Raw genomic sequence first — 18,788 nt, 5'->3', positions numbered from 1 at the left:
TGACATCACTGATGAGATCACTGATGACATCTCATTTGACATCAATGACCACATCACTGATGATATCATTCATGTGACAATACAATGCATCTCCTCACATTTTAATATAACCTCTGTTTCACCCAGTGTTAAATACAGAGTATAATTTTTGAAACCATTGACACACCAATACTAGTTACTACATACGTACTCACTGATTCCTACGTCTACACACACATTCACTCATTCACCCATACAATCATTCATACATACAATCACTCATCTTTACAACACTATCATATGCACTCATACACCTATACAGACACTCACACTCTGCCACTCATCCATGGAGTTACTCACACACCTAGTCAGTCCTGTAAAGAATCAATCACACTTCCATTTTTTTTGTCTATACAGTTAAACATAGAGCACCTTACATTTTCAAACATATACTAACACATACTTACTTTCTTATACAATCATTGATACTAGTACACATTGATCTGCACAGAGTCACACACCTCCCAGCCAGCCACACACACACTCAGTCTCCCATACAAATACTTAGACAATCAATCAATAACCCATATAGTTAATCATATAGCTACTGATCAACACATGCAGCAGTTTACAGAACAACAGACATAATGATGCACAAATTAAGACAGTTTAGTCACTAACCCATGCACTCAGTGAGACACATTTAATCACTCACTCATACATTCAGTCATGCACCTACTAAATCCTTCGTCCAGACACTTATACATCTACTCATTCTTCAATATGTAAAACATATTTAAACTTTACAGAAACACACAGTCACTGGATGATGTCATCAGTGATCTCATCAGTGATGTCATTTGAGATGTCATCAGTGATGTCATCAGTGATGTCACTGACCATGTCATGAATGATGTAATATGTGACATGATCAGCAGTGGATTGCAGGTGCGCGATATATAGTTAGTGCAACTAACTATATATGGAATTTCAATGGTTTTGTGTGAGTAAAATAAGGTTTTTTAAATGCTAATTCCTAACTATATATGGTCTATAACCTATGGTTTTTTCAGTGAATATATATATAAGTGTTGCATGTAAAATTGTAACTCTTCAGTGGCCATGGAGAAATGGTTGCTATGGCAACAATAATGCCGCCACACAGGCCAATGAGCACTTTGAACTGTTTAAAAAGCACTCACTTACCTGAAATCTTTGTTGTGAACAAGACGGTTTCATCCGTCGAAACGCGTCGAACTTTGCACTTGGGAAAATAAAACTTGTTCCTGAATGAGACCCCACGGTGTCAGCGCCTGTCTATCATTGTGTAAACACAGGAGTGGAGAGTATATATATATATATATATAGAGAGATATATATATATATATATATATATATTGAAACCCGTCGGTTCCTTTTCGCCAGAATTTGCAGCGCTCTCTCGCCGGTTCGTAAATCCCCGCGGGGAGAAAAACGGGACGAACTCGCGTTTGTCTTCACTTATGTGCTTTTTTATTTAATCCTCACAGCATGGAGTTTCTCAAGCAGGCAGGCTCAAATCTACGAGTTTCGGGATAGCATATCCCTTGTTCATGATCAATTTGGCTACAGGCTCTTAGTCTCAATATAATGAGTCACAATATTACATCATTTTCTGTTTGATGTTATTTTGGCCCTCGGCTTTCTTGATGATGTAGTTTTTTGCAAATTTTTTTATACTTTTTTTATCCGGCTGCATAGCCTATGTCCTTCTGCTGCAACTGCCCTTTAGAACGCTGAATTAGGTGTTGTGATTGGTGCTGTGGTTACTGAGATTACCCGCCTCAAAGGTTTGGGCTCTCTCTTTATAATATTAGTATGGATTTATTAGTAATTTTACCAGCTTGACCTACCATATGTGAAAACAATTGATAAATAGAGTGAGTTTGAGTGGGAAGAGCATTGTCAGAAGGAATTTGAAGATGTGAAAATTGCTTTGTCTGCTGCCCCAAATTTAAGGGCAGTTTGTGTCCGGAAAGAAAACTGTGGTTGCAACAGATGCCAGTTTTAAGGGCTTAGGGGTAGTACATTTGATGGAGAATCTGAAAGGCGTGGCAACAATAGCAATTGCTTCCAGTGCATTGAGACAAGCTGAATGAAATTACTTTGTCATTGAAAAAGAGGCTTTGGCAGTGTACTGGGAACTTAACAAATTTGAAAACTTCATTTGGGGAACAAGAATTAAATTAAGGACAGGGCATAAGCTGCTTAAGAAGTGTTTTCTAACAATGGATTATATGCTATTCCAAGAAGGGTCAAGAGATGGGTAGTTTATCTTCAAGAATTTACATTTGAGGTAGAATATATGCCTTGGGTAAGACATTTTGCAGAGGATTGTTTCTCTGGTTTAATTAGCCAAATAATGGAAGAGGAAGATGCTAGTGACAACAATAATTAAGATATAGAGTTACACAAGAAGGATGTATGTATGATAAGTAAAGTAATTTTTGAAGAGGAAAATTGGAAAAAGGAGTTAGAAATTGACCCGGTCTCATGGTCAAAGTACATGCGATGTTAATGCAAGGTTGAGATGGAAGGAAAAACTTGAGGAGAATTTGAGACCGTTTTGGATGGTCAGAGGAGAATTGCCAGTGATGGATAGATGCCTTTTTATAGGTACCAGGCTGATACCTCCTGATTCTCTTAAAAATAAACCTATTGACTTAGCACACAAAGGCCATCTTAGTAGTACAAAAAAAACAACGTTTGAGATAAGATTTCTGGTAGCCAGGTATGTTTGTACCGATAGAGAGAGTGGTTAGGGACTGTCTGGTCTGCTCTGCTCTGCAGGTAAAAAAGATACATACTCCATGCATGTATTGTTGGTCTCTTTCAACAGGGCCTTGGATGGATGTGGCAATACACATAATTGGGTGAAAGCTGCTCATCATAGCTTCTTGTGTTAAGTGACCTATATTCAAGATGGCCAGAAATCAAATGTGGTTCAGAAATCAACACTAAGACAGTCATAAGGTTTTTGGTGGAAATTTTATAAGAAAAGGACTACCTAGCACCCTTCACACTGATAATGGGGACAAGTTTTGCTCCTAAGAGAGATGAAGGAATTTATACATTGTAATGGAATTACGCACAAACTGTGTGCCCTATATCCCCAAGACAACCAATGGGTAGGTCGAACGGTTCAAAGAAACTTTCAAAGAGGGTATTCAGCTAGCAAGTTCTAATAGATTGTGCTGGAAGGAAAAGGTACTAAAATGGTTTGAAGCCTATTTCTTACCTCCTTATCAGTCCACAAACATGACTTTGTTTGAAATGTTAAAAAGAAGGAAGCACAGGTCGAGACTATCTTCAGGGTGGATAAAGTAGCTGTGTGAAAGTTGAGGAAAATTAACATTGGAGGGAAAAAGAGCTATAACTGCAGGCAGCTCACAAGGAGAGGTATGATAAACTACAGGGGACCAAGTTGATCAAATTAAGAGTAAGCAACTGGGTTAAAGTTAAATCTCCCACTGCTAACATGAGATGGTCTAAATCTACCAAACCAATGAATATAACAAAGCTATTTTTTAATGCGGACAAGACACAAGATGGTAGGATTTTAAACCTGGGAAGAGTGCTAAGGCATCTTTGGCCTAGTCAAAGCAATAAGAGGGGAGGGAAAAACAAGATAAGTGAATTCTGAGAGTGAACCAACTATGGGAGATCCTGTGAGGCACAATGTTGAAAATGACACTGTCCACGTCAGTGGATAGGTGACACCTCCCAAGTTTTATGAAAGATTATTTAGACCACATGTACTTAGCAACTGTTCTCTTCAATATAGGATGTGTAAAATAAGCTACCTTTGTCCTAACATTCTGTATAATAATGTCCATCCATTGTAATTATGTGTATAACATTTCTGTGCATTTCTCTTTTTCCCTGTTTTTACACTGTATCCTCAGATCCCATTGCTCTAATGTTTTTTTCTCATATTACATGCGGTGTATTTTTGTTTGGGGGTTTGCCTTATTTGTAAAGAAGGGAGATGTGTATTCTCTTCCTCCCTGTTTGTCCTTTGGGAAGATACTAGAACATTACAACCTTGGTGTCACCGGATTCTAGAACAAGCTGCTCCTTGTCAGTTGGTTATGTGCTGACAATTGTGTTTAGCTGTGGCTGAGGTATACACAATAAAGCTTCTTTTCTTCCTTATACCTGCCTCTATCTTCTATTGGATGGTCTCTGCAAATTTCACAGAACCGTATTCACCTTGCCTGACATATTATTAGCGCCTTGTTGAAGTGGACCCTGGACAATTGAGTGAGTGTCAGATTCCCCCATTTTGCTTAAGGCTGGACTTGTTAGCACCTTATGTGTTGCACATTTTTTTTGTTAGTTCCTATCTCCTTGTTTTCAGAGGAAGGCTTTTGCCCCATGAAAATAGTTAACTGTTTGCAATGTAATAATGCAATTGTTGGTCCTGTTGCCATTGTGACATGCCATCCTTTTAGGTCCTATCCATCTTAGCAAGGAGTCTGTTTTTTGCTAATACTTCTTGCCAAAGTATATATCCACTAGTCTCCTAACAAGACTGTTCTCATATATTAATAAATCGAATTACAATAAAGCTTTACATATGTTTGTATGAGGGAGTGCACAATGAGACTAAGAAAGGCCACAAGCCACATCCACCACTAAGCACACCACCTCAGCTACCCTCCCCGGGATCCACTGCCCTTTGAAGTGATGCTTAATGCTTCGCTCAAAGACATTCAACCTTTGAAGATGTTAGGCCAAATGATAATTGTTAGGTTCACATGGGAGTAAAACAAACTTTGCTGGAGAGTCTGTATAGACTGCTGATGGAGTACGGCTCCCACAAACCTATCATTGTTCAATGCTAAAACTTGTTCCCTGATCCTTTCCTGGACAAAATGGAAAGACCTGATATGAGATGTGACAATGAAAGAGTGACACTTTGTGAATTGATAGAGGATCACTACCTTCAAGTTGGGTGGCAGTACACGTTCATCTCCCCAGCATATGGCTCAGAACCTATACTGGACATCTATCTGACACATGCTGCGGCCATCCTTTTGCACTCGGCTGTACCTTTGGGGTGGGAGCAGTGTGTGACCATGCCCCAATAACACTTACCCTGGAATTGCAATTGACTCTGGATCAATCCTAGATCTGGTGGCTGAACATGACCTGACTTAAATCCCGAGAGGAGAAATGCTGCTTCATGGCTCTCATGTACAAATACCTGACACTGTTTGAGCCCACTACTGACTTTAAACCAAATGTTATGGACTGTAGGAAGGCCTATCTGAGTGGGATGCTGATAAGGGGCAATGGTATAGGGAGAGTTCCTGCTGCCACATCAAAGGCTGCTCTGGAAGCTGAGGTTAAGACACTTATAAAGACGACCTCTAAACATGGTGTGAAGGTAGAGCAACTCTTGGCCCTGCAATTGAAAGAGAAGGAGGCCAGCTCAGAAATTCCATCTATGTATACACCCTCTGGAGCAATCCTGGCTCACCCGCTGGAGATTGTTAAAGAATTTTTAACATTTTGAAACTATAAGACTGCTTCCATAGTAAACACTATGTGGTTTATTAACAAGCACCTTGCGCCACCCCTACGTCACTTTTCCCATGTTAAAAATTACACAAAAGTGGTGGAAGAGGCTTGTAAAGCCCCAATGTAGGAAGACAAATTCATGTCAGCCCTTCACCTCCCTACCCTTCCTGTAAACTTCTGGGATGAGCTCAATTTGAACATTAGGAAGGAGGAAGGTGTACATCTCATCAAAGCCCTGAATATGGGCAACCCGCCAAGAGAGGACGGATATTTGATGAAATTCTCTAAGGCGATGTGTGTTTAAATTGTCCCTTTCCTCACGGTGATTTTTCAGGAAGATAAGACCACCTATTTCCTCAGGTTGGAATTTAACCAAGCCCACATTTCACTTAATCTGAAGCCTAGGAGGGCCACCTATCCTCTGTCAACTTTTTCTCCCTCTCATTACTGAATTGTGATACGAAGATATTGGCATAGGTTTTTACAACCAGATTGTCCCATATTATCAGACTGCTGATCCATGGCAACTAGGACATCTTTGTTCCTTTACTATCCTCCCAGAATCATCTACAAACTCTGGTGCACATAATATGACAACCAGGAACAATATAGATGATAAACTCCTGCTTTCTTTGGATGCTGAGAAGGCATTTAACAGAGTCCAATGGCCATCTGCATTAATTCCTGTTTTGGTGTTCACCTGGCTTTTATCTAGATGATACGCTGGATTTAGCATTCCCACACAATATATTTTCCTTCATAGAAACCACAAAAGTGGACTTTGCTAAAAGGTCAGCCTTCCAGTTCTCTCTCTGGGGTAGACTCCAAACCATTAAGATGGTGACGCCCCAAGATTTAACTTTCTGTTCTACTTGCTGTCTTTCAATATTCCTGCTGAGATTTTATTATAGATTGCTATCGCTGCCAGCAAATATGCGTGGGGTGGGATACTACTGTGCTTGGCTTCAAAGAAACTCTATGCTGCTACAACATCTGGTGACCTTTGCCTATCTCCTTTTCAGACTTACCACAGAACCCATCACTCGTTGCAGTTGACTTGCCACTTGAGTTCCTTTGGAATGTGGTTTATTAATAGGGGTAAGTAGGTACCTACCAATTGTAATAAGGCAACCATCACAATATGAGGCTCAGTCAAAGTCTCAATAAATGATTCCCGTGCTCAACCCTTGGTAGATGGCTGCCAGCAGGATGGATTAACTTAGGAGAAAGGTTAAATAAGTAAGACATAACACACAATAAAAATCCAAAATTGGGGGCGTGGCTAGCAGCCGAAGAACATGGCCACAGCTTAGAGAGGCTCCATGCTCCCTGATTTGAACCCAGTCGATCCGCACATTAATCCGCAACCCTCTCTGTCCACAAACACAGGCGAAGGTAGTGGGAGGCTCCAGGTGTCAGGCGATCGATTCCTTCGACAAAGTGAATCCTGAGGCGCGGACGGCTTGCAGTAGACGGTGGCCTGGTGCGGTGAGAAAAGCCGGGCCCTAAAGTTTGGTGACTGCCTGGCAGCAGCGGATCAGTGTTCGGTGCGGGAGAGTGGAAAGGAGGCGGCATGCAGTGTGTGCCTCCCCCCCCCCCAAGGCGCGAAGTGACACTCCTGCATTACCATTGCCCCAGGACCTTTGGTGGGTGCAGTGGCGGTAATTACTTTGCTGCCTCTACACAGAAGAGATGCTCTATATTGCTGTCGGGTCGGGGAGGAAAGTGGTGAAATTCATGGCCGCCATTTCCTCGCGGCACATATCTGTGTCTGGGCCCTGCATTGGCAACGTGCATGTTGTAAGGAGGAGAGGGTAGGTATCCAACAGCGCTGTGGCGGCGAACATCAGTGAACGGGGGGAGGAGCATCACTCTCCAGGACACCGGACTTGGACCCGGTAGGAGCTACAGGCTGAACATCGATGACTGTCCCGCGGACTGCGCTGCGACCCTGCTGGAGAGGTAAGTGACGGATTGCGGGACTGCTTACACCTCTCCCCCACTGTGAACAGATATACCCGGGCTGAGGCTAGGTGCTATGCTGGCTAAATCACCACGCTACACTGAATCTGGAGGCGATGGTGCGGTGCGTTTCCCGTGGTAGAGGCCATTTCCAGTCAGTGGGAAGGGAGACATTTCAACATAATATCAGTATACATCCCTCCAGCCCTTCAGGCGGTGGCCCTAACTGCGCCTATTGCGTTTAAACTTGATGATCCAGAGGGGGAGCTGCTAATTGGCGGGGATTCTAACGATGTGGTAGACGGGACCTTGGATAGTTACCCTCCCAAGATGGCCATGACGGGCACCAACGGCATGGGGGTTTTATAGATGCCTTTGGGTCCTTGGGCTCACAGATGCGTGGCGGTACCAACGGTTCCTAAGCTGCACAACACTACACTTTTCAGTCAGGAGTACATAAGAGCCTCTCCCGTATAGATTATTTCTTAATCTCAGCATACAGCCTTACCAAAGTGGTAAACATTGAGATCCATCACAGGGGTATTTCTGACCAATCACCAATCTCATTGACTTATACGACTCACTGTCGGACGAGGCAGCGCATGTACCCCATACGCCCTGGGTACTCACATGTCCCTTAGATATTGAAAGACATTACTGCAGCAATGCGCCACTACTTCCAGGAAAATGCAGCCTCTGTGCAATCCCCTAACACTCTGTGGGAAGCCTATAAAACGGTTGTATGGGGGCAAGCTATTGCATCTATCACAGGTCACAAGCGGGGAGCGAGGGAAGAGCTAGATACCATAGAAGACAAGCTCACCAGGGTCACTGATCAGCATGCGAAGAGCCCTTCACTAGACGATGCGCAGGCCTTGCGTCTTAAACAGTGCGAATCTAGGGAACATCAATGGGAAGTGGCTAAAGCACAGATACAGGCTACTCATCACAAGATATACAAAATAGGGGACAAGGCGGGTAACTTTTTAGCATGGCTGGATAGAAAGGAACGGGCAAAAAAGAACGATAGCGCAGCTATGCACTCCGTCTGACTCGATAGTGACTGCTCAACAAGACATAGTGGATACATTGGCAAGGCACTTTGAACAAGTGTGTGCATCAGGTTCCCGCTTATCAACGGAGGAGACCCAGGCCTCAATCTAAGATATAAAAATGCCTACACTGTCAACGGAGGCGGCCCTCCTGGTGGAAGCTGACCTCACGGTCGACGAACTGCAAACGGCCATTCGCTCCCTAAAATCTGGTAAGGCGGTGGGGCCCAATGGAATACCCATCGAGCTCTATAAAAAGACTTGGGACGTAACTGCTCCGCACCTTCTGAAAATGTTTCTTGAAAGTTTGGAGGGGGGGGAACTGCCGCAAGAACAACGCATGGGCACCATAATAACGATCCCTAAGCCTGACAACCCCCCCAAGGACTGCTACTCTTATCGTCCCATATCATTGATCAACGCCGAGGCTAAGATCCTCGCCAAGCGTCTTGCAACACGCCTGACCCCACATCTTGAGACCCTAATTCACCCGGAGCAGTCCGGGTTTATGCCCAGTAGAAATACAGCACTTAACCTCAGGCGCTACATGCAGTGTTGGCATGCATGCCGTACATCCAGGAGCCTGCAGTTATCCTCTCCCTTGATGCGCGAATGGCATTCGATATGGTAGAATGGCCCAAAAATCTGTGCATGGGTACGTTTGCTATACTCCCATCCCCTAGCACATGTGGTGGCCAATAGTCACATATCGAGGGATTTTCCACTTTCATGCGGAACGCGCCAGGGATGTCCCCTGTCCCCATTGCTATTTGTGCTCGTCTTAGAGCCATTAGCGGCATGGATCAGATGGGAACCAATGATTCGGGGACTTAAGTGGACAATGAACTGGGAAGATCTCATATCCCTATATGCAGATGATGTGCTGCTATACTTGACATCCCCAAGATGATCTATTTTGGTGCTCCTAAATATTTGCGAAAATTAATTAGTCAAAATCGATTCTATTTGTTTTGCATGCCCCCCTCACTGCTCCCCGAGAACTCTCCATTGCTGATTACTGAGGGTGCGTTTAAATATTTAAGCATTTATGTGGCACCTAAGCCTGAGGAATTCACTCAGAAAAATCTGATGCCCCCACTGGAACGTTTCAGATGAGACATATCGCATTGGCGCAACCTGCCATTGATGCTACTTGGAAAGGCAGCGCTCTTTAAAATGATGACACTTCCTCGGTTCCTATATGTCTTGGAGAACACCCCATATGACGTGCCGCTGTGATACTTCAAAACAATAGCTGCGGCAGTTTCTAGCCTACTCTGGGGGAACAAACCAGCACGCATAGCGCAAACTAAACTGGCTAGGAGATAGTATGATGGTGGTATAGCCCTCCCAAATATACAACTGTACTACTGGGCATCCCAATTAAAAGTAATTAATCAATGGATACATGCACCCCAGACGGACCCAGCATTTCAGGTAGATAGGCAGGGGCTGAGGGGCGCAGGGATCTTGTCAGCACTGTATAATAAAAGTAAACCTACCTCCCTAAATGGGTTGATAGTGCACACGGTACACATATGGTATGCAGCACATACCAGACTGAAATGCAGTGGAGTTATCGCCCAGATGACACCGCTTTGGACCACACAGCAACTGGAGCGGCTTAACAACAGTAATGGATTCCATGCATGGGACATGATAGATATTTCCACGGTGGGGGATCTATGGAAAAAGGGGGAGGTGGTCCTGTTTGAATATCTGAATTTCCACTACGAACTAGCACCTTTGGAGGTGTTTAGATATCTTCAAATTAGGCACGCATTACAAACAGTTCTTACACCAGGCACCAATATACCTGAGGCCACTCCCTTGTAGGATAGGTTTATAACAGAACACATTCATAAAAGGGCCACATCCCTCAGTTACTGTAAACTGCTTAATAACTTGCCTGACCCAACAATGGCACTCAGGTGCAAATGGTCCATAGAATTGGGTGATCTCGAAGATTCGGACTGGCAGATGGTACTGTCTTCCCCACGCGAAGTAGCCATACCTTCACGGATAAGATTTGTCCAACTAAAGATACTTCACCATACATACTACACTAGATTGACCCTCCATAAAATAGGGATGGCCTCACACCAGTTCTGTCTGAGAGAATACGGTGAAGAAGGCACTTTTTACCACACCATTTGACAATGCCCGCAGATTGCAATTTACTGGGTCCAGGTTATGAGAATGATGTCACAAACTGTTGATGTGTCACTGGTGCCGGAGCCAAAATGATGTCTATTAAATATATGGGAACCAAATGACCTCTCTCATCCAGCGCAGGACTGGGCGACATTGGGGATGATGTTTGCGAAGCGCAATGTGACCAGAAAGTGGGAATGAAGGGAATCACCGACGCTCTGATATTGGTGCAAGGATATGGACGAGGCCATGATGGCAGAAAAGGTGGCATATGTACACCGGGGATGCCCTCGGAAATGGGACAAAGTGTGGGGAGCGTGGAATATATTTAGAGGATACATCTGTGAACCACATCCGCCAGAGATGGCAGATGATTCAGAATGAGGGGTGGGCAGGGAGGAAAGAGGTACTCAGAATGTCAAAAAATACATCAATTTCACAATATGTTTTGCTAATGTATGCAGTAACATCAAAATTGATATCAATGAATATTAACTAATGTATGCATCATGTGATTATGCTATATATGCTGTTCCCTGAAATGAGTAAAAGCAAACCCTGACACAGTGTTTTGCTCTAATTAGAGCTCTTCATAGAGGTATAGCTTTGTCCAGACACAAGGGAGCACCCAGTATAAGTAAAAAAATACCCTTTCAGGCATGGAGCGACGAATAAATTATGCTGAAAAGAAGCAGGGAACTCTGGGGTAGTTCTCAAGTTTAGGTGGAAAGCAGCTCCTGTATCCTCTATCTCGGCATGGCATTAGCACTGTGCTAATCCTATGCTTAAAAACTTTGATAGAAAAGCAGAAACGGTGTCAGTGGTTGCTTTTAATCATTTCAGGTTGGCTTGGTTGGTATTTTACCAATTCAAAGCTGTAATATTGTGGCTGGAGTGGTAATTGGCTTTTGTCATTTTACAGCTCGGCAAGGACAGCACTGTGCTAGTCCTATGCTTAAAAACTTTGCTGTAGAAAAGGCAACAGACTTTTTCCATTTCTATTTCGGCATGGATAGCACTGTGATAATCCTATGCTTAAAAACTTTGATAGAAAAGCAGACATTTGAGGGCAGCAGATCTAGAGTGTAGCTGGTGTTGAGAGTGCTATGTACAGGAGCTGCTTTCCACCTAAACTTGAGAACTACCCAGAGTTCTCTGCTTCTTTTTTGCATAATGTATTCGTCTATTTGTCACTCTATGCCTGAAAGTGTATGTTATTGATATATATATAGATATATAAGCATTTTAAAAACCTTGGAAATTCACTGAAAAAATCATATGTTTCACACACGTTATATTTAGGAATAAGCACTTAAAAAACTTTGTAAAATCACTGAAAAAACATAGATTTCACACACGTGATAGTTAGGAATTAGCATTGAAAAATCCTTAGAAATTCACAGACAAACCATAGGTTTCACACACATCATATTTAGGAATTAGCATTTAAAAAACCTTGCAAATTCACTGAAAAAAACATAGGTTTCAGGCCTGATATAGTTAGGAATTAGCATTTAAAAAACCTTTGAAATTCACTGAAAAATCATAGGTTTCAAGCCTGATATAGTTAGGAATTAGCATTTAAAAAACCTTAAAAATTCACTGAAAGAACTGTAGATTTTAGGGGTGTTATAGGTAGCTGGACATTTCACTCATACAAAACCATTGAAATTCCTCCAATATAGTTAGTTGTACTAACTATATCTCGCGCGCCCGCAATCCACTGCTGATGATGTCACATATTACATGATTCATGACATGGTCAGTGACATCACTGATGACATCTCAAATGACATCACTGATGACATCATCCAGTGAATGTGGTTTGCTTTGTTATTTAAATATGTATTATATATATAGCAATTTGCATTGAAGAATGAGTGGATATATAAATATAAATATCTGGATGGAGGATTTAGTAGCAGTGTGATTGACTGTTTACTTGACTAATTTAAAGTGTCTCTCTAAATATATTGGATAGTGACTAAACTGTGTGAACATCTGTATCACTTTGTCAGTTGTTGTAAAAACTACTTCTCCAGTTGGTTACTAGCTATTTGAAAGTCTATATTAGTTATTGATTAGTTAACTAAGTATTTGTATGGGAGAGTGAATGTGTCTGTGGTTCGGTGGGAGGTGTGTGACTGCCCAAAGACGTGTGAATTGTTGATTTAGTAGGTATATGACGTCAAGACTACATGTTATAACAGTTGTTTGGGTGGGTGAATATCTTTATGGGTGTGGTGATGAGCAAATATCTCTCTTAATGGTACATGTCCAACAAAGTTGAAAAATCAAAGGCAATGTATGTGTCAGTTGTTGTTTATAAATAAGTATACCTGAGACTCACTGATTGTATGGGTGACTGTATAGATAACTGTATACTTGTAATAGTGACTTTATAACACAATAAGTACAATTTACTATCTATATGAATAGATAAAGTGGTGTTTGTATAAGTGTATAGCTAAGTAAATGTAAGTATGATCTATTGTTTGCATAAGTGAATAGGATGACTTTATAAGTGAATAGGATGTGTGCCGGTGTGTAATGTCGATATAGGTGAATAAGTATATTTGATAGTGTTCTATTGATCATTGACTGCATGTATGCGTGAATCTGTAGGTAAGTGATTAGATGTGTGTATAGATCTAGGAATCACTGAGTGGTTTTTTAGAAACTTTTATCGGTGTGTCAATGGATTTAAATATGGTACTCTGTACTTTACAGTGAGTGATGAAAGGTTATACTAGTGTCTGATGAGGTGTATCATCACGTGGATTATGTCATCAGTGATGTGATTTGAGATGTCATCAGTGATGTCACTGACCATGTCATGAATGATGTGACATCATCAGCAGTGGATTGCAGGCGCGTGAGACATAGTTAGTACAACTATTTATATCGGAGGAATTTCAATGGTTTTGTATGAGTGAAATGTCCAGCTAACAGTAACACCCCTAAAATCCACAGTTTTTTCAGTGAATTTCCAAGGTTTTTTAAATGCTAATTCCTAACTATATCAGGCCTGAAACCTATGGTTTTTTCAGTGAATTTCAAAGGTTTTTTAAATGCTAATTCCTAACTATATCAGGCATGAAACCTATGTTTTTTTCAGTGAATTTGCAAGGTTTTTTAAATGCTAATTCCTAATTATGATGTGTGTGAAACCTATGTTTTTTCTGTGAATTTCCAAGGTTTTTTCATTGCTAATTCCTAACTATAACGTGTGTGAAATCAATGTTTTTTTCAGTGATTTTCCAAAGTTTTTTAAGTGCTAATTCCTAAATATAACGTGTGTGAAACCTATGTTTTTTTCAGTGAATTTCCAAGGTTTTTAAAATTCTAATTTCTGTATCAATTTTTATATTTTTGATATATTTATTTTCCAACAAACTGCCTTTGTATATTCTAATACATTGACTGTATCCTGTAATATGCAACGGCACAGCGAGTTTTTATGATTTGGATGAAGTTAAACAATATAGTCTACATCTTCAATCAAAATATAAACAGTCAAATTTGTTAATGACATTATTTTTTCCAATGTGCGCGCAACGTGCGCGCACCTCGTGATTTTTTTGGGGGATTTTTTTTGTCATTTGGGGTCCTTCAGAGACCCCCTGAGAAGGCCTAGGGGGTCAGGGAGTCTCTACCCTGCCCCCTATTCACGTTCTCCACTATTGTTTTTGACTCAGTTCTGCCTCGAGGGTGCGAGCAACGTGCGTGCACCTCGCAATTTCTTTTTTTTTAATGTTTTTTTTTGTCCTTCGGGGTCCTTCAGGGACCCCATGAAAAGGCCTGAGGGGTTTGGGAGTCTCTTCCCTTCCTCCTTTTCACGTTTTTAAAAGATTTTACGAAAATCGGGTAAAAAGTCATTTATATGCGACGGTCGCACAACGTGCACGCATGCGTGCACACACGTTGCGCGCACGTAAAGTCATGTGACACGAAAACAACACTTTTGATTGGTTTATAGTAGTTTCTTTTCCAGAATCTTGAAAAACCCCACCCACTTCCCTCACTATCTCTTTTGGTTCCTGAGAGAAGGATCTCTGCTTTGTTCCAGCTTTTTTCGTATCAAAATGGCAGAACAGCAGCCAGAGGATTCTTCTGAGTTTGTGTGTGAGTAACTCTATAGATGAGTGTCCGTGTGTAATAAGATGTATAGGTGTATGAGAACATATGATGAGTGAGTATATGTATGAGTGCCCATATAGAACTGTTAGTGAATGAATGGATGTGTATGTAGATTTTGGAATTACTGAATAGGTTGTTCTAAATGGAATTGGTATCTCCATTTTTTTGAAAATTTTAGTTTCTATTTTTGAATCTGTGTATCAAGGTTATATTACGCTGAGAGGAGGTCTGCCACTCTTTCACAAGGATGTTGTCATCAGTGATGTCATCAGTGATGTCATTTGAGATGTCATCAGTGATGTCACTGACCATGTCATTAATGATGTAATATGTGACATCATCAGCATTGGATTGCGGGCGCGCGAGTTTAAGTGAGTACAACTAACTATAACAGGGGATTTTCAAAGGTTTTTTACATGGTAATTCCTAACTATAACGTGGCTGAAACCTATGGTTTTTTCAATGAATTTCAATGGTTTTGTAAATGATAATCTTTATATGTATTCATTGTTATATTTTTTATACTGATTTACTACATTATTTTAAATTATTTATTTTTAGATATTTTATTTTTTAAATTACATTACATATTTTTAATATAAATTGAAACAAAATGTTTTTACACCTCTCTGCAATGCAGCCCCCTGACGCGTTTTCAGAGGGGGAACTAATTCCCCTTGCATACTGGGGGTCCCGGGGGCCCAACTAGCCCACCAGGAACCTTCAGTATTACCCAGGGGGCTGCATTGCTGAGAGGTGTAATGAGGCCACACCCTTTTTTACACCTCTCTGCAGCGCAGCCCTTGGGGGCGCTTGCAGAGGGCGAACTAATTCCCCTTGCATAATAGGGGACCCTGGGGGCCAACTAGCCCACCTGGAACCCCCAGTATGCACCAGGGGGCTGCATTGCAGAGAGGTGTAATGAGGCTATGCCCCTTTTAACACCTCGCTGCAACGCAGCCCCCTGACGCGTTTGCAGAGGGGGAACTAATTCCCCTTGCATACTGGGGGTCCCTGGGGGCCAACTAGCCCACCTGGAACCTCCAGCATGCGCCAGGGGGCTGCATTGCATAGAGGTGTAATGAGGCCACACCCTTTTTTACACCTCTCTGCAACGCAGCCCCCGGGCGCGTTTGCAGAGGGGGAACTAATTCCCCTTGCATACTGGGGGTCCCTGGGGGCCAACCTGCCCACCTGGAACCTCCAGTATGCACCAGGGGGCTGCATTGCAGACAGGTGTAATGAGGCTATGCCCCTTTTTACACCTCTCTGCAACGCAGCCCCCTGGCGTGTTTTCAGAGGGGGAACTAATTCCCCTTGCATACTGGGGGTCCCTGGGGGGCAACTAGCCCACCAGGAACCTCCAGTATGCACAAGGGGGCTGCGTTGCTTTTCCCCGGAGGACGGCGGTCCCCGGGGCAGTGTGGGGGGGGGATTGGGGACCCCCACACTTCTTTATCACTATGCCTCCATGATTTGGTCCCCCCGGGGAGTAATTTGAAAATAAACAGACATGGTTTTTAAAAAACATTTTTGAGGCCTTGGGGGTCCTTGAGGGACCACCTGAGCAGGCCTAGGGGGTCAGGGTGTTTCTACCCTGCCCCCTTTTTGTAGTCTACACGTTTGTTTTTCTGATTTCTTGTGCCTCGGTCTACCGAGCACAAAATGGCTGCCAACACTTCCTGGTTTGAAGTGTTGAAAGCCAATGAGCATGCAGCTCGTGCTGATTGGCTGCCACTGTCTGTCAACACTCCAAAACAGAAATTGGTGGCAGCCATCTTGTGCCTCGGTAGACTGAGGCATAAGAAAGCAGAAAAACAAACGTGTAGAACTCAAAAAGGGGGCAGGGTAGAAGCACCCTGACCCCCTAGGCCTGCTCAGGGGGTCCCACAAGGACCCCCAAAAATTGCGGGGCACGGTGCGCGCTTATAGATATATCTATTTTTCTCTTTTGATTTCCTCAGGAACTACTGGAGGGATTTACACCATTTAAGCAAAAGCGTGATCTGCGAATCAAACTCTACCATTTTGCCAAATTTCTTGTAATTCCATTCTGCCGTTCGAGCTGTAGCCGTGTCTAAAGGTCCTATGAAAAATAACATCGGGAAAACACGTTTTGGGACCCCCCCTATTTTCTCAGCCCCCACTTTACGAATCCCCCCAAAACTTTCAGGGAAGGAGCGGAGAGGAGTGGAGCATAGCGGGCCATCTTCTTTGAGAAATTCGCGAAGATTCATCAATCGGCACCAATGTTATTCCAAATAGAATGTAGTGGATTTCCCATGGAAACTAGGTCCTAGCTATATTTACCGACTGGCGACCTACAGATGTCATCAGTGATGTCATGAGTGATGTCATTTGAGATGTCATCAGTGATGTCATCAGTGATGTCACTGACCATGTCATGAATGATATAATATGTGACACCATCAGCAGTGGATTGCGGGCGCGCGAGTTATAGTGAGTCCAACTAACTATAACGTGGGAATTTCAATGGTTTTGTATGAGTAAAATGTTCAGCTAACTATAACTGGTGTGAAACCTATGGTTTTTTCAGTGAATTTCAAAGGTTTTTTAAAATGCTAATTCCTAACTATAACAAGTGTTAAACCTATGTTTTTTACAGTGAATTTCAAAGGTTTTTTTAAAAAGCTAATTCCTAACTATAACGAGTTTGTAACCTATGGTTTTTAAAGTGAATTATTAAGTTTTTTTATAGCTATTTTTTATAGCTATTAATTATTATAATTTTTATAAAATTATTTAAATAATGTATATTTTTCTAACATAAATTTTTCAATGGATTTTCCCTGTGTTTTTTTTAATCTTTTTACCCCGGAGCGCTCAAGGTACGCGCACCCGGAAACGCACCCATACACGTAGCGTGAGCGCTATTCCCGCGAGCGAAAAAAAATATATAAATATGTATTTAAAGTAAATAATAATGCAAGACATTCCGTAGCATACTCATAAAAGTAGTATTTTTGATTTTAAAAAAAACGTATTTTGACTCTAAACACATTTCCGAAAATCAAGTAAAAGGTCATTGTGATGCACCGCGTAAGCGCCCCCGGAAGCGCCTCCGTAAGCGTCTTCGTACGTGCCGCGTTAGCACACCCGGAAGCGCTCCGGAGCGCGTAGCGTATGTGCGTCAAGCCATGTGACCTTAAAACAACACTTTTCATTAGTTCATAACAGCTTTTTTTCCAAATATTGAAAGCCCCCACCCATTTCCCTCACTACCACTTTGAACTAAGATTTTAAATAATCATCACAATAAACTATTTGAATTTGAATTTGAATTTGAATTTGGAGAGAGCAAGAGCTGTTCCCTGGTTCTTCTGCAGCATATTGTCTTTTTCAGAAGAATGGCTGGAAGACAGACAACCTCCAGTGACTCTGATGAAGATTTTGTGCCAGAGGACCCTCCTCGGCGCAAAGTAAAATAACACTTTTGAGTGAGTGTAAGACAAGGGGACTAAGGGAGCAAGGACATAGAGGTAGTGAAGGAAAGAGTGAGAGAAAAGGACTGAGTAAGGGAGCAAAGAAAGGTAAGTGAGGGAGTGTGGGTGAGTTATAGGGCGTGAGCGTGACGGAAGAGGAGTGAGAGAGTGAAGGGACGGAGAAAGTAAGGCTAAGAGAGAGGGAGTGAGGGAAGGGGAGTGAGGATGTGAGAGGACAGAGGGAGTGAGTGAAATGGAGTAAGGTGAGTAAGGGAAGGGGAATAAGTGAAGGAGCGAAGGAAGGGAAGAGAGGGAAAGGGAAGTAAAGCAGGGGGTTTGAAAGAAGGTGAGTGTGGGAGGGGAGTGAGGGAAAGGGGAGTAAACATGGGGAATGAGAATAAGTGAGGGAAGCGGACTAAGGGAACGGGGGTGTGGGTGGGGGAGAGAAGAGAAGTGAGGTTAAGGAAAAGAGTGATGAGAAAGTACATTTTGT

The sequence above is a fragment of the Lissotriton helveticus genome, chromosome 5_1, assembly GCF_964261635.1.
Source record: "Lissotriton helveticus chromosome 5_1, aLisHel1.1, whole genome shotgun sequence".
NCBI classification, from domain to species: Eukaryota; Metazoa; Chordata; class Amphibia; order Caudata; family Salamandridae; genus Lissotriton; species Lissotriton helveticus.
The sequence above is the reverse complement of the archived record's forward strand: the minus strand, read 5'-3'. Positions refer to the sequence as shown.